Source organism: Stomoxys calcitrans, chromosome 2 (genome assembly GCF_963082655.1).
Source record: "Stomoxys calcitrans chromosome 2, idStoCalc2.1, whole genome shotgun sequence".
In the NCBI taxonomy this organism is placed as follows: domain Eukaryota; kingdom Metazoa; phylum Arthropoda; class Insecta; order Diptera; family Muscidae; genus Stomoxys; species Stomoxys calcitrans.
In genome coordinates, this window is record NC_081553.1 from 101,216,675 (window position 1) to 101,234,549 (window position 17,875).

At 38.6% G+C, this 17,875-nt stretch overlaps 1 protein-coding gene across 4 annotated transcripts in view; it reads left to right on the forward strand.

Annotated features, from left to right (window-relative positions):
* The window catches only part of LOC106082975 (sodium/calcium exchanger 1), a 577,326-nt gene that overhangs the window by 173,559 nt on the left and 385,892 nt on the right, over nucleotides 1-17,875 (forward strand). The window contains exons 1-3 of one of the 4 annotated variants that reach the window (XM_059363416.1): nucleotides 1,921-2,057; nucleotides 3,030-3,047; nucleotides 3,111-3,256. The exons of 1 other annotated variant lie outside the window; for it this stretch is intronic. The gene's annotated coding sequence lies outside the window, so the exon portion shown is untranslated. Of the gene's footprint in view, nucleotides 1-1,920; nucleotides 2,058-2,151; nucleotides 2,336-3,029; nucleotides 3,257-17,875 lie in introns of those variants that run through there. 2 more of the 4 variants (XM_059363420.1, XM_059363414.1) reach the window with 2 other exon arrangements.

The following is a 17,875-nucleotide window of genomic DNA, read 5'->3' on the forward strand; positions in this document are numbered from 1 at the left end:
GGGGTTCAAATAAATTATATACAGATATATGAGAATAGAGCACGTTGCTGATATATTCTCAGGGCTAAGTGTTTGGGGGACAACTCCAATCCCCAAAACACCCCTAGATCGGGCATGTTTACCGACCATGTCAATGTGTAGCTTAAATGAAAGGTATTGGGGGGTAGATCAAGAATTGATATCCGCTTTCGGGACCAATTTTCTGGGGTCTACCCCTTTCCCAAAATACCCCACAAACAGCAATTTTTTACTGACCATCGCAATATGAGGCTCAAATAAAGGTATTTGGGAGTAGAATACGAATTTCATATCCAAATGTAGGACCATGTATTTGGGGCATCATCCCTTCCCAAAAACACCCCCATAGCGTAGAAATTTTTCGAGTATACCTCAAATGAAAAGATATTTGAGATTAGGAAACGAATTTGATAAACTAGGTTGCCCAAAAAGTAATTGCGGATTTTTCTTACAGTCGGCGTTGACAAATTTAAATTTTTTCACAGCTTGTGACTCTGTAATTGCATTCTTTCTTCGGTCAGTTATCGGCTGTTACTTTTAGCTTGCTTTTGAAAAAAAGTGTAAAAAAAGTATATTTGATTAAAGTTCATTCAAAGTTTTATTAAAAATGCAAATACTTTCTTTTAAAAAATCCGCAATTACTTTTTGGGCAACCCAATATTTTGGGCAACCCATGTGCTTAGGGGCCGCCTCATCGTGTAAACTCTAAACCTAAACCAATGGCATTATGGGGTTTAAATGTATTTGAAAGAAGAGCACGATGCTGATATTTTTTCAGGGCCAAGTGTCTGGAAGACCACCTCACCCCCGAAAACACCCCTAAAACAGATATCATGAGAATATCGGGCTGAAATAAAGTTTTTTAAGAATGGAGTACACCTTTCATCCATACTTAAATTCGTAGACCACTAAAGATATGGGATTCAGACTGCAAGTCAAGCGATATATTGTACTATTGGGTTGCCCAAAAAGTAATTGCGGATTTTTCATATAGTCGGCGTTGACAAATTTTTTCACAGCTTGTGACTCTGTAATTGCATTCTTTCTTCTGTCAGTTATCAGCTGTTACTTTTAGCTTGCTTTCGAAAAAAGGTGTAAAAAAAGTATATTTGATTAAAATTCATTCTAAATTTTATTAAAAATGCATTTACTTTCTTTTAAAAAATCCGCAATTACTTTTTGGGCAACCCAATATTTTCGTAGCATGGTATTTCACTAAAAGCTCTTTAATTGTCGAAAATAAATATTCCGAGAAAACTTTTGTTCCATATAAAGTAAAAGAAGGCGCAGCGGAGCGGGCCCGGGTCAGCAAGTCTTTATATGAAAATGAAAATTTTTCGCTTTGTTTGATTGTTTGTGTCTTTGTTGTCGTTTTGTCCTATTAACCCTCTTCAGGAAGAGGTATATATTTTTAGCCTTGGGGATAGAAACCACCCTGACCTCTATCGGCCAAACTTACTTCGAATTACTGTTTCAAACAAGGCACGATAATTCCAAAGAATTTCTGTAATAGCATCGAAATGTTATCCTCCACTATCATCAACCTTAAAGGCCAGTGTACTGCATTATTACTCGATTTAAAAGAAGTTCATATTGTTCTCATCAAAAATGTAGCAAAACTGTTGAAAACCCCAAGACACCACTCTAACAGCATAGCAACCATGGCATATTTGAATTCACTCCTATTACCTTCTCGCTCACAACGATATTCTACTTCAAAACGCCGGTGTCCATTCATCTGTTCGCCTGTGCTCATATCTATACCTCATACGTACCTATGGTGTGTTTGTGTGTGTGTGTGAGTGTGTGTGTACGTTTATGGGTAGATGTTCAATGATTTTCGGCAGGCATTCGTCGTGAATGTGAAAGCTCTGCTAAAACAATTCCCACTCATTTCAGTTGGTAATCTGTAACGTAGTTGTGCGGTTCACGGTGTGACACCCCCCTCATTGGCCGTCCCGTATCAGAGTGTGTAGAATCGCCACAACTCGTAGTTCAGAACTGGACTCTCGATTGAGAAACAAAATAAAACACAAAAGGTTAGAACAAAAGACATACAGGCTTTTCTAGCTCAAACTCCCCCTTGGGAGGAGGAGTCCCCAAAAAAAAAAAAAAAATACAGAATAAAATTGCCAATAAAACGACTCGTTAGAAAAAAGGCCTGCAAGGCAACCAAAAAAAAAATAAATGTAGAAAAAATAGTCCCCCCGGTCTGGTGTTTAAAAATATCTTTGAAGGAAAAATTACACACAATTTTTGTTGTTATTGTTTCGACGTTCAACATAATTTTGAGTGTGCGGCAAGTAGCTGCATTTGTGTGAGTGTTTTGTTTCATTTCATATCGCATTGTATCTGACAGATATTTTTCTTAGATTTTCCTTTGTTGTTGTTTTAGTCGGGGCAAAACGTTACGGGCCACCATTAGAAACATTTTTGTTGTCGGTCTGCTTTTGTGGTGTTCTCTAATGGTGTAGAAGTGTAAGTGCGTGCGTGTGTGTGTGTGTGTGTTTTAATATATTAAAATTAAATTCAAATTTATTATTAGAAAATGAGAAGAAAAATTAAAATGAATTAAACAAAACATGCCACAGGCAATGCAGAGTGGATATATGATGAAAATAAAATGCGAAAAAAAGGAAGGAAAATGAAATGAATTTTCTTGTAACACATGAGAAAAACGGGGAAATGTAATTTTCTTTTTTAGTTTGCCATGTAATAATCATAAATTCTAATTAAAAAGTATATCAATCTTGAAATATGTAAAGGGGAACTCTCCCTCCTCTTTGAAATGCAGCCAGCCAGCTAGCCATCCCTCATAAATGTGGATAATTTTTGAAAAATGCCAAAATCTTTGTAGTTTAAGCGCGCGTGTGTAATTGGTGATGTTGATATTTTTTTTTTATGTGATTTGCCTTCTAATGTTTATCCTCAATAATTTTATTTTGTTTTTGTTTGTTCTTTTTCTTTTTTTTTTTTTTTTTGTTTGTTTGTTTTCCTTTTCGCCTAAACAGATAAACGCGTATTCGGAAGTAATTAATAAACTTTTATTAGGAACTCATCAATAATAATTTTAACAACTTAAAAATCGACAGGAAAAAAAATCACCAACAACAACAACAAAATTCAAACAATCAAAGACCATAAACAATAATTCGCCTTTGAATTGATAGCCATGATCGAAACATTTTTTTTTATTGGGCTCATCGTTTCTCTGTTGTTATTTATTTGCTGAAAATCTGTGAGTATATATATTGACCATTAAATTTGTTTTTCTAAATATTTGATTTTTTATTGTGTTTTTTTTTTTTATTAAAAATTTTAAAAGTGGATTTTTAATCTTCAGTATATGATGATGTTAGATGGCTATTTTTTATGAGACTTTTACACATTGGAAATAGTTGTAGGATTTTTACTATAGCCGGCCAGGTACGCTTTACCGCACCCTGAAATGACTTTTTTTATAATAGACTAGCCGAACCGGGCCCGCTCCGCTGCGCTTTCTTTAACTCTCCGATATCTTTTTAGGGTGGGGACACTTCGTCCTGAAAGCAGATATCGAATTCGTGCCATTGTAGCCTATGACGCTGAGCACGTTCGAATCCTGGCGGGAGAACATAGGACAAAGCGGTGTTTATCCCCTCTTAATGTTGGAGACATTTGCGAGGTACAATGCCATGCATGGTCATTTTAAAAATTTTCTCCAAAGAGGTGTCGCACTGCAAGACGCCTTCGGACTCGGCTATAAAAAAGGCCGCGTATCATTGAGTAAAAACCTGAAACGGAAAGCACTCATTGATGTGTGAGAATTCTGCCCCTTCTCGGTTCCTGGTGGTAAAGTTCTTCCTTAGGGTAATGTTCTCATTAGGGGAAGGATGGCACCTCAAACATTTCGACTCAAATATGGATATCAGAGTCGTACTGCGCTTCAAAATCCCTTTAATTTGAGCCCAATATTGCCATAGCCTGTAAATATGAACCTTTTGGAGGGTGTTTTTGGGCTGGGCGGTCACCGGCACTTGGCACTGAAAATATTGGGTTGCCCAAAAAGTAATTGCGGATTTTTCATATAGTCGGCGTTGACAAATTTTTTCACAGCTTGTGACTCTGTAATTGCATTCTTTCTTCTGTCAGTTATCAGCTGTTACTTTTAGCTTGCTTTAGAAAAAAAGTGTAAAAAAAGTATATTTGATTAAAGTTCATTCTAAGTTTTATTAAAAATGCATTTACTTTCTTTTAAAAAATCCGCAATTACTTTTTGGGCAACCCAATAGATATCAAATTCGTTCTTTATTTCCAACGGAAATGAAGTTCAGTTTAGGGGGTGATTAAGGGCGTACCCCAAAACACTTGGGTCCAAAATTGGACATCAAATTCGTTTTCTACTCTCAAATACCTTTCATTTGAGTCCCATATTGTCATGAACGTCTAATATGTCTGTTTGCGGAAGTTTTGGGATTGGGGCGGCCCAATGGGTACTAAGACCTAAATTTTATACCATATTTGTATTCTACTCTCCAATACCTTTCATTTGATACCTATATTGTCTCGATCGGTCCACTTTAGATTTTGGTTTGTGTTTTTGGCATTAGGGGGAGGGTCCGTCCCCCGTCCGATGTCGAAAAATTATATAGCCTATGTTTCCTTCCAAATCAACCTACACAATATGCGAAAATTTAAAGAAAATCGGTTCTTTAATGTCATATTCGTAATCTACTCCCTCATACCTTTCATTTGACTCCCCATATAGCCATGGTCGGCTAATATGCCCATTTGGTGGTATTTGGGGGCGGGTGACCTCCCATTACTTGAACCTAATGTTTTATGCCATATTTCTACTCTACTGCCTAATACTTTTCATGTGAATCCCATATTCGAATATATCTGTTAAGAGGAGTTTTGGGGTTGGGGGCCCGCTGGGTACTTTGAGCCAAATTTTAATACTATGTTCGTTTTCTAGTCTCCAATACCTTTCTTTTGATACCTTTATTGTGCCCATCGGACTACTTTCGGGTAGGGGTGGCGTATTTGGGGTAAGGGGGAGGGTCCGCCTCCACCCCATATCTAAAAATTATATAGCCTATGTTTCCTTCCAGACAAACATACAAAATCTATGAAAATTTTAAGAAAATCGGTTCAGCCAAGTATCATACAGTCAAAATGGGTCTAATGGTGTTTTTGAGAGGTGGCGTAACCCCCTATACTTCGATCTGATTTTGTATGCCAGATTCGAAATCTACTACCGAATAGCTTTCTAACACCATTAGACCCACTTGAATGGGTCTAATGGTGTTTTTGAGAGGTGGCGTAACCCCCTATACTTCGATCTGATTTTGTATGCCAGATTCGAAATCTACTACCGAATACCTTTCACTTGAGCCCCATATTGAAATGAACATCCAATATATCTGTTTGGGGGAGTTTTGGAGTTGGGGTGGCCCAATGGGTACTAAGATCCAATATTTGTATTCTACTCTCCAATACCTTTCATTTGATACCTTTATTGTCTCGATCGGTCCACTTTAGATTTTGGTTTGCGTTTTTGGCATTAGGGGGAGGGTCCGTCTCCCGTCCGATATCGAAATATTATATAGCCTATGTTTCCTTCCAAACCAACCTACACAATATGCGAAAATTTCAAGAAAATCGGTTCTGCCGTCTATACGCAACAAACAAACCGAGTCCCATATATCCGTGATTGGCTAATGTGCCCATTTTGGGCGTTACGCTTTACTGTACCAAGAAATGTTTTTCCGTTTTAACCCTTTGAGGACAAAGCATTAACCGCTCGATAAAGTTTTGATTTTTTTGCAAAATCTTTCTTAGAATAGTCCTATTTACTAAGTAAAGTGTCTTCAAAATCGTAAAACTGATGCTCCTTCTATGAAAATAATCATGGGACATATATATTTTGTACACTTTATGTTGGCGCTCACTGTAAGCTCACTTATATAACAAAAATCGATCAAATCCGATAAAAAAAAGTGAATTATCTAGAGGCTCAAGAAGCAAATTCAGGGCTATTACTATTCACAGAAGTATCTCGGCCGTATATGGTTTAGGTATTGGATACTATAAGTATACCATGGATGCACGAATGTTGGTCTGGGGTCATAGGTACGGGATAAGGCTTAATTTGAGGATATTCGTAGGTTTAGCTACTAAAAAGTTCAAAAAAATACGAAGTGGTGAATTTTGGATCTTAGGTACTTTATGTCAACCTTAATGGGGTGACTATTAGAGTTTTCGGAAGTTCGTACATTTAGGTACCAAAAAAAGTACCAACAGGTAAAAAGGCGTTAAGTTCGGCCGGGCCGAAATTTGAATATTCACCACCTCGAGTATATATGTAAACCACCTTTCGTCATAATCCGGTGAAAAATGCGTAAATTATGCCCCCATAGCAGCTATATTGAAATATAGCTGCTATAAATCAGTCATTGTTCAATTTTGTAGAACAAAATATTTGTCTCTTTGGTAGCTATATCCAAATATAGACCTATCTGAACCGTATACGACACTGAGGTCAAAAAGCCTAACATAAGTCACTGTGTCAAATTTCAGCGAAATCGGATTATTAATGCGCCTTTTATGGGGCCATGACTTTAAATCGAGAGATCGGTCTATATGGCAGCTATATTCAAATCTAAACCGATCTGGGCCAAATTGCAAAAATATGTCGAGTGACTTAACACAACTCACTGTCCCAAATTTCGGCGAAATCGGACAATAAATACGGCTTTTATGGGTGCAAGACCTTAAATCAAGAGATCGGTCTATATGGCAACTATATCCAAATCTGGGCCGATCTAGGCCAAATTGCAGAAATATGTCGAGGGGCCTAACCCAACTCACTGTCCCCAATTTTGGCGAAATCGGACAATAAATACGACTTTTATGGGTTCAAGACCTTAAATCAAGAGATCGTTCTATATGGGAGCTGTTTTCAAACTTGTACCAATCTGAGCCAAATTGAAGAGGGATATCGAAGAGCCTTAGATAGCTCACTGTCCCAAATTTCGGCGAAATCGGACATTAAATGCGCCTTTAATAGGCCCAAGACCTTAAATCGAGAGATTGGTCTATATAGCAGATATATCCAAATCTGGACCATTCTGAGCCAAATTGCAGAAAGATGTCGAGGGGCCTATCTCAACTCACTGTTCCAAATTTTGACAGAATCGGACAATAAATGCGCCTTTTATGGGCCCTAGACCTTAAATCGAGAGATCGGTTTATATGGCAGCTATATCCAAATCTGGACCGATCTGGGCCAAAATGCAGAAAAATGTCGAAGAGCCTAACACAACTCATTGTCTCAAATTTCGGCGAATTCGGACAATAAATGGGGTTTTTATGGACCCAAGACCTTAAATCGAGAGACCGGTCTATATGACAGCTATATTCAAATCTGAACCAATCTGGGCGAAATTGCAGAAAGATGTCGAGAGGCCTATCACAACTCACTGTCGTAAATTTTGACAAAATCGGACAATAAATGAGGCTTTTATGGGCCCAACACCTTAAATCGAGAGAGCGGTCTATATGGCAGCTATATCCATATCTGGACCGATAGGGTCCGAAGGATGTCGAGTGGCCTAACACAACTCACTGTCCCAAATTTTGACGAAATCGCACAATAAATACGCCTTTTATGGGCCCAACACCTTAAATGGCAACTATATTCAAATCTGGACCGATCTGGGCCAAATTGCATAAAGATGTTGAAGAGCCTAACACAACTCACTGTTCCAAATTTCGACGAAATCTGACAATGAATGCACCTTTTGTGGACCGAATACCTTAAATGGAGAGATCGGTCTTTATGGCAGCTATATCCAAATCTGAACCGATCTGGGCTAAATTGAGAGGGGATGTCGAAGGGCCTAACACAACGCAGTATCCCAAATCGACATCGGACAATAAATGCGCCTTTTATGGGCCCAAGAGAGATCGGACTATATGGCAACTCTATAAAGATCTGGACTGATCAGGTCCAAATTGCAAAAGGATGTCGAGTGGCCTAACACAACTCACTGCCCCAAATTTCACAACGCGTAAAGCTTGGGAATTGTAAATGGGCCATATCAGTTCAGATTTGAATATATCTCTCATATACAGTTTCTCCCTTATATTTACTTACCACATGGTTTATCCAGTCTCTAAGGGTCCGGTCCACCCAGCACTGATCTAAGGATTGGATCAATGTGTCGGTCCGCGCATTGTTAAACGCCCCCTCGTTGTCAATGCAAACCGCCAATATGTACGTCTTGGCATAACCTGATAAAGCTTTCATATAAACCGATCTGGGATCTTGACTTCTTGACCCTCTAGAAGGCGGAATTATTGTTGGATTTGGCAGACATTTTGTAGAAGTGCTTCTGCCATAACCTTTAACATACATGGCAAATATGCTCGGAATCGGTCCATAGCCTGATACAGCTCCCATATAAACCGATCTCCTGATGTTACTTCTTAAGAATCTAAAGCGTGCAGTTTTTACTTAATGTGGCTGAGATTTGACACAATGACCTCTACTATGGTCTCCAACATTTAATTCAATTATGGTCCGAATCCCAAAGCTTGATATCGCTCCAATACCATAGCAATTCTTTTCTGTTATCCTTTGTTTGCCTAAAAAGAGTTACCGGGAAAAGAACTCGCAAATGCAATCCATGGTGGAGGGTATATAAGATTCGGCCCGGCCGCTTTTACTTGTTTTTTTTTTTTTGTTTTTTGTTTTTTTTTTTTTACTTTTCTCTCAAATTTCTGTTTACAACTCATTTTAAATCCTGCCATGAATATATTTTAGTAAAAAATTATTATTTTTTTTTGGTAATAAATAACTTAAGATGCATTAAATCTTGCAACCACATTTGCTAGATGGCGTTCATCCATCCATCCATTAACCTTTGAGGGTGGTGTTCTCCACAGCATGAGGTGCGGCGGATGGGTGTTTGTGCCTGTCATATCATTTTTTTTATTTTTGGCAATGAACTTTTTTAAAGGTGAGACAATATTTTGTTATTATTTGCTTTTATTTTATAATGTTTTTCTTTTATGTGGTGAGGGGATTAGTTTATTGTTGCTGGTTGTGGAAGATTCTTTAAAGCTTTGAAGTTCATGGCACCCTTTGATGTGTCACCACTCAGGCGCTTCTATCGGCAAGGCGTTAAAATATTTTATTAGAGTTGTTGTTTTTATGATCTTGAGTATATTAAAATTAAAATTTTATTGCAAGCAAAGTGTAAACAACAGGATAAAGTATCTTTGGTAATTAGGTATATCCGAGTGGGTCAAAAAAAAGGAAATTTGAAAGACTGCTAGAGAAGACTATTTAATAAAGTGAATTTGTTTGTGGTGAATTTGTTTGTAACACCAAAAAGGAAGAGAGGTAGACCCACTGATAAGTATACCAATCGACTCAGATTCACTTTCTGATTCGATTTAGCTATGTCCGTCTGTCTGTTTGTCTGTCCGTCCGTCTGTCTGTCTGTCCGTCCGTCTGTCTGTCTGTCCGTCCGTCCGTCTATCCATGTTAATTTGTGTACAAAGTACAGGTCGCAGTTTTCATCCGATCGCCTTCAAATTTGGTACAGACATGTTTTTCGGCCTAGGGACGAAGCCTATTGAAATAGGAAAAAATCGGTTCAGATCTGGATATAGCTCCCATATATATGTTCGTCCGATTTTCAGTAATAATGCAATAAAATGGTCATTTGTTAACCGATTCTCTCGAAATTTGGCAGGAAGGATTTTTTTACGCCTCTCGACATTACTGGTGAATTTCATGGAAATCGGTTCAGATTTGGATATAGCTCCCATATATATATTCGACCGATTTGCAGGAATAATGCAATAAAATGGTCATTTGTAAACCAGTTCTTTTGAAATTTATCAGAAAGGATTTTCTTACGACTATCGATGTTACTGGTGAATTTCATGGAAATCGGTTCAGATTTGGATATAGCTCCCATATATATGTTCGTCCGATTTGCAGTAATAATGCAATAAAATGGTCATTTGTAAACCAGTTCTTTTGAAATTTATCAGAAAGGGTTTTCACTTGACTCTTGACATTACTGGTTAATTTCATAGAAATCGGTTCAGAATTAGATATAGCTCTCATATATATTTATCGCCCGATTTTAACTTTTAGAGTCACAGCAAGCACATTTATTGACCAATCTTGCCAAAATATTGCACAACGCTTTCCTCGACGACTACCACAATACACATAGAGATTGGTCAAAATCGGTTTAGATTTAGAGATATAGCTCCCATATATATGTTCGTCCGATTTGCAGTAATATTGCAATAAAATGGTCTTTTATTAACCGATTTTCTCGAAATTCGACAGGAGGGATTTTCTCTTGACTCTCAATATTACTGGTGAAAATCATGGAAATCGGTTCAGATTTAGATACAACTCCCATATATATTGGGTTGCCCAAAAAGTAATTGCGGAATTTTCATATAGTCGGCGTTGACAAATTTTTTCACAGCTTGTGACTCTGTAATTGCATTCTTTCTTCTGTCAGTTATCAGCTGTTACTTTTAGGTTGCTTTAGAAAAAAAGTGTAAAAAAGTATATTTGATTAAAGTTCATTCTAAGTTTTATTAAAAATGCATTTACTTTCTTTTAAAAAATCCGCAATTACTTTTTGGGCAACCCAATATATCACATTTTGGGTGATTTGACATAATGTTGTCATTTGTCAACCGTAGTTTTAACAGTTTGAACATATTTGCTCGCCAAGGTCCAACAAAATTGGTTCAGAATTGGATATAGGTCCCACATTGTACTTATAGGGTAGGTGTAGGGTATTATACAGTCGGCACCGCCCGACTTTTATCCTTCCTTGCTGGTTTAAATTCGTTTTCTAATCTCAAATATCTTTGATTTAAGGCTCTTATTGCAATAATCAGCAAATTTGGCCGGTTTGTAGAGTGGGCCCTAAAAGCTATTAACATCGTGCTCCACTCTCTTTGAGTCCCAAATTGTCATGGTGAACAAATACATCCTATTTGAGGGTTGTTATGGAGATGGCACGTCCCCTAGACAGTTAGTCCCGTATGCTGATATCAGATTCGTATTCTACTCCAAAATACCTTTGAGCGCCATATTTCCGTAGTTGGCAAACAAGTTCGGTTTTTGGGATTGCGTTAGGGTTTGGAGAGGCCACTCGATGTCTCGGCCCTGAAAATATATATCAGATTCGAATTCTACTCTAAAATACCTTTTATTTGAGCCCCATATTGCCATGGTTGGTAACTTTGTCCTCTTGGGGGGGGAGTGCTGTGGGGGAGGGACGGCCCTATAGACACTTTTTTCCGAATGGTGATATCAGATTCGTGCTCTACTCCCAATGACCTTGTAGTTGAGCCACATATTGCTATAATCAGTAAATATGTCCTATTTGGTGGTTGTTTTGGGGGAGGGGCTCCCACCCAAACACTTGGTTCCATATTTGGATTGAACCCACGTGTGGATTTAAATACTAACAAGAACTTTGGTGGTTATCCCCTCCTAATGTTGCTAATATTTGTGACGTACTATGCCATGCATACAAGTCGTGTGAAAACTTCTCCCCATAGAGGTGACGCACTACGGGACGCCGTTGGGACTCGGCTATAAAAAGGAGGTCCTTTATCAGTGAGCTTAAACTTGAATCGTACAGGACTCAATGATATGTGAGATATGTGTTCTTTAATGGAATGTTTATGGGCAAATTTTTGTTCTACTTCCTTTTGTAGCTTTTATACCTATATTGTAGTGGGTAAAAAATATGTCCGGTATGGGGTGTATTTTGGGAGTGAGGTGCTATACTCTCAAATACTTTTAACATGAGCCCCATAATACTATAGTCGGTAAAAAAAAAGTTCTGTTTCATTTCTGCCCTATATTGTTGTGATTGGTCTATATATAGGGTGGTACCTCAGACATTCCGCCCAAATGTGGATGTCAAATTCGTGCTCTACTCCGAAATTCCTTTCATTTAAGCCAAAAATCGCCATAATCGATAAATATGTATGCCATCCAATATGTGGAGGGCGTTTTGGGGCTGGGTCTGGCACTCTGTTACTTTGCCCTTAAAATAGGTATCATATTCGTTCTTTACTCCCAAAAACCTTTCATTTGAGCCCCATATTGATATGTTCGGGAAATAAGTGTTTTGAGGCTTACCCAAACTGGTCCCAAAACTAGATTCCTTTTCTACTCTCAAATATCTTTCATTTGAATCCCATATTATCATGATGGGGTCAAATAACCTATTTGAGGTGTTTGAAGGAGGTTAAGCGCCACCTAATACCTTTAACCAAAATTTTAATGTAATTTTTTTAATCTACTCCAAAATTGCTTTCATTTGCGTCCCATATAGCCATCATCGTCTAATATGCTCATTTGGCGTGTTTTTGGTTGTAGGAACACCTCTCATTTGATGGTCTATTTTTTGCCATATACGTTACCTACTCGCGAATACCCTTCATTTGAGTCCCATATTGACAAGAACGTCCAAAATGTTTGTTTGGAAGAGTTTTTGGGTTGGGGCGGCCTGCTGGGTACCCAACCTCAAATTTTAATACCATATTCATATTTTACTCTCCCATACCTTTCATTTGAGTCCCTTATTATCATGATGGGGTCTAATAACCTATTTGAGGTGTTTTAAGAAGGTTAAGCGCCACCTAATACCTTTAACCAAAATTTTAATGTAATTTTTTTAATCTATTCCAAAATTGCTTTCATTTTATTTTTTTTTTTATTATTTTAATAGATTTTATTTAGTATAGTCTATACATTATGTTTATGCGGTATATACTACTTTAATCTATATTTGGTTTAGCGTGAATGCTGTAACCGTTATTTCTGAATCTTAATATTTACATACATCTATTATTCATTCCGATACAACACTTTGTGCTGGTGGAGTGTATATCTAATTAAATTCATTCAGTAACATATTTCTATATTTAATACAGGTTTCTAAAAAGTTATATAATAAAGAATAGTTCGTGCCGTTTAATATTTGTAATACATCAATTTCTGTTAGTGAGCTTTTGCCAAAATACATCGTTCTAAATTCATTATAAATGGGACAACACCCAATAAAATGTAGGGTGTTTTCTGGTGCATCCAAATTACATATAGTGCAAATTCCATCAGTGTGATTCTTGAAGCACCTAGCATTTAGGTCCAGTAGGCCCCCTCTCGCCCTTATAATCAGGCCTACTGCACGTGTGGAAAGGTCACCCATCATCAAAAGACTTCCATCGTAATTTAATTTCGGGTACAGGTCATGAAATTGAGAGCTATGTGCGCCACTTTCAAATTCATATCTCTCACATGTCTCTAAAAGTCTGGTGATTTCCCGCCAATGCCTACATAGAGGTCCATTGACCGTTGAGGGATGGAAACGTAGGTGATCACATAAAGTAGTCCATTCCTCCGCCCAGTACGTACCTGATCTTATTACCTCCTCCGCCAATATACGTGGTAGTCTATTGGGACCTAGTCTTAATACCCTGTCGACGTATTTGAGATGCATCTGCAGAGTCGAAACATACATCGACTTTATCCCAGTCTCCAGATGGATCATATAATTGGGTGTGTTGCTGGGCAAATAAAACAGTTTCTTGACATAGAATCGCAATAATTTCTCAACATCATCGTACCGGACGAAGCCCCAGACTTGGGCGGCGTAAAACATTATCGACCTGCAACAAGCCTCAAATATTTTCAGTTTGTTCTCTCTAGAAATACGTGGGTTGCTTATATAAGTTGACCAAGTAGAAGCAACTGCTATCTTAGATGATGCTAGTCTTTTCCCCAGGTGTTTCCTAAACGATAAATTATACGTCATCTCTAGTCCAAGATACGTATAACTATTAACAATCTCAATATCCTGTCCCCGGTAAATCCACTTCAGGCCTGATGCAATTCTCGCACATTTACGAAATACTAATACCTTGGATTTAAGCAAATTAACACTTAGACCCCATGTAGCACAATACCCTTCCAAAGTATCAATCATCCCTTGCAATCCATCTGGGCAATCTGATAGCAAAACGATGTCATCGGCATATAACAATATTCTGATGGTAGTTCCCGCTACTCTCACACCCCCAGGTAGGACTTCTGGCAGATCGTTCAGGTAAAGCGAAAATAGGACAGGACTTAGTACGCACCCCTGTTTCACTCCAGTTTCCATAACGAAACTCTCAGACATATACGTACCGTCCCATATCTTGCTGTCGGTACCTTCGTATAACAGTCGTAGAATCCTTACTATCTTGGATGATATCCCCATACAGGACAGTTTATAAAATAAACTATTTCTAGGGATAGTGTCGAACGCAGTCGAAAAATCCACAAAAAAAGCGTAAGTGGTTTTCTTATTCAACCTGTTTATATGGACAATGTTGGCGAGGTTAAATATGTTATCCACCGTGGAATAGTTCCTTCTGAATCCTGCCTGGAATTCATTTAATATACTGTTGTAGTCAAGCCAGTCGGAAAGTCGATTCAGTAGAATATTGCAAAAAATCTTACTCATAGAGTTTATCAGCGACAAGCCTCGGTAGTTTGCTGGTGTATTCGGGTCTCCCTTTTTATGTATCGGTAACAAAATTGACGTTCTAAAGGCAGTAGGAATACTCTCCGTTATAAAAATCTTATTGAAAAGTCCAAGCATGCGATCTAGAAAACAGTAGGGTGCATGTTTATAAAACTCGTAGGGTACACCATCAAATCCTGGAGTCTTGTTGTCCTTCAAATTCGCGACTACAGCATTAAGCTCGCAGAATTCGAACGGGGAATCAAGTAAAGGGTTAATAAAGTATGGCATACACCAACTTATTGCCTCCGTTTCACAGTGTGCCCGAAACGCCGCACTAAAGTGGACTAGGAACTCGTCCGCGGTCAGGTTTCCTCGCGGGGCAGGGTTGCGCTTTCGCAAGGAATTAGACAAGTCCCACCATTCCTTGGAGTTCGAAACGTTATCCAGGCGTCCAAGATTGTCATTGTGGTACTCTAGTTTCTTTCTCGCGCACAGTCTTCGAAATTTCGCCCTTGAAGAGTAATAAATTCTCCTATTCTCCTCGTTGTGACTCTCTTTATACCTCCTAAAGTACTTGCGCACAAGTTTCCTTTGCCGATAACACGCCCAATCAAACCACCTCTGCGTAGGTTCGAAAACTCTCCTATTCTCCACATCTGGACGAGCAGACCTTATCATATTCGTCAACGACAAGACTCCCTCATTTATCGGACTTGAATTGTCCGGATGTTGCCTCTCAACCGAATTTCGGAGATTAATATTGTATTTAGCGCAATATCTATCATCCCAATACATTCTACGCCATGGGCTTATTGCATTCCCAACTGCCCCAATACTTGGAATCCTCATCCCTAAGCATACAGGCATATGATCGGAGTAGATTTTTGTAGGGATAGTAAGTTCTTGTACATACTGCAGCAGATTCCACGAGCAAATAAAATAGTCAATGACAGAACTTCCCATTGCCCCACAAAAGCTATATTCTCCGTCAGTATCTCCTGTAGTCCTGCCATTCAGGATGATGCCACCAAAATCCTCCACAAAATTCAGCAATGTTCTCCCCTGAGCATTAGTCACAGTATCCTTTGAGCGCCTGCGATCGGCAATATTCGAGAATTCAGTTATAGAAATTGGGTCCAGAGTCTGTTCACGTCCAATCCTCGCATTTAGATCACCCGTTATTATAAACCTCACTGGGTCAAGGTCTTTCATAATTGTCTCAAGCTTCACAAAATCGTTCCTCCAGTTTGTACAGTTAAGATACATAGGGATCAAATAAACAACATCTCCATCAAACTTAGCCAACAATACCGTGTTCTCTCCTATACTTCTGAATCTAAAATCAAAATCAAAATTGCTTTCATTTGCGTCCCATGTAGCCATTATCGTCTAATATGCTCATTTGCCAGGTTTTTGGAACACCTCCCTTTACATGGACTTTTTGTTGCCATATACGTTACCTACTCGCGAATACCCTTCATTTGCGTCCCATATTGACTAGAACGTCCAAAATGTTTGTTTGGGAAAGTTTTTGGATTGGGGCGGCCCGCTGGGTACCCAACCTCAAATTTTAATACCATATTCATATTCTACTTTTCAATACCTTTCATCTGATACCGATATTGTCCCTATCCGTCCACTTTTGACTTTGTGTGGTGTTTTTGGAATAAGGGGAGGGTGAGCGCCCCCCTCCGATTTTGACAATCAGTGAAAATTTCAAGAAAATTGGTTCTGCTGTTTTTAAGTCTATACGGAACAAACAAACCGAGTCCCATATAGTCGTGATTGGCTAATATGCCCATTTGGGGCGTTTTTGAGGGGTGGGTGACCCCCTATACATCGACCTGATTTTTAATGCCAGATTCGTAATCTACTCTGGATTACCTTTCATTCGAACCCCATAATGTCTGCTTCGAGGAGTTTTGGGATTAGGGCGATTTTCTAGGTACTTGGACCCAATTTTGTATACCACATTCGTATTCTACTCTTCAATGCCTTTCATTTGATACCCATATTACTCTTATCGGTCGACTTTTAATTTTAGGTGGTGGTTTTGGGGTAACTGGGGAGGGTCCTCCCCTCTTCCGATATACGGAACAAACAAATAAACAAACCGAGTCCCATATAGTCGTGATTGGCTAATATGCCCAATTGGGGCGTTATTGAGCGGTGGGGAGACCCCTATACTTCGACCTGATTTTTAATGCTAGATTCGTAATCTACTCTGGATTACCTTTCATTCGAGCCCCATAATGTCTGTTTCTAGGAGTTTTGGGGTTAGGGCGCTTTCCTTGTTACTTGGACCCAATTTGTTATACCATATTCGTATTCTACTCTTCAATGCCTTTCATTTGATACCCATATTGCTCTTATCGATCCACTTTTAATTTTAGGTGGTGGTTTTGGGGTAACGGGGGAGGGTCCTCCACTCTTCCGATATCAACAAATTATAAAGTCTATTCCTCCATCCTGACCATATTCGAAATCTACTTCCGAATACCTTTCATTTGAGTCCCATATGTTCATGAACTTCCAATAAACCAATTTTAGGGTGTTTTGGGGTCGGGGCGGCCCCCCGATTACTTGGACCCATTTTTTGATATAAAATTCGTATTCTAGTTCTGAATACCTTTCATTTGAGTCCCATATTGTAACGATCGGTCCACTTTTATTTTTGGGTTGTACTTTTGGGGTAAGGGGGAGGGTCCGCCCCCCTTCCAATATCAACTAATTATAAATCCCATACCTCCTTTCTGACCATATAGATAGATTTTTATTGAAATTTAAGCAAATTTTAAATTCGACGACTTAGCCTGCATAACCAATGTGGTGTAGGGTACCAAAAGGTCGACTTCGCCCGACTTTAGCCGGTTCTTGCTTGTTTTTTTATATTCACGTAGAGATTTGAATCCATGAGTTCGGCATCGTAGTCGGACATGCCAGCTTCTGCGTCACGGTGCCCTCCTCTTATATTTCCTCTAACCTCTTTAAATTATGTTGTATTCAAAGAGATTAAATTTTTAGATAATAACTACAAATAGACGGTGACAGTTATCTCATATTTCACTAATTTATGTTGGACTTATCACATTAAAGTGTTTTATTTTAGTGTCAACAATGTGTTTGAATCTTAACCCATATAAATTTATAGGTGTGGGTATTAAACAAACTAAAATGAAAAAGGGTCTTGGAGATGGCATACGACTGGGCTAGACCTAGGGCTCTGCATGTTAGTCCATTCGAAACTGAGATCTGCCTGTTTAGGGGGAAGACGAAGATGGGGCAATTTGAGGCGCCAA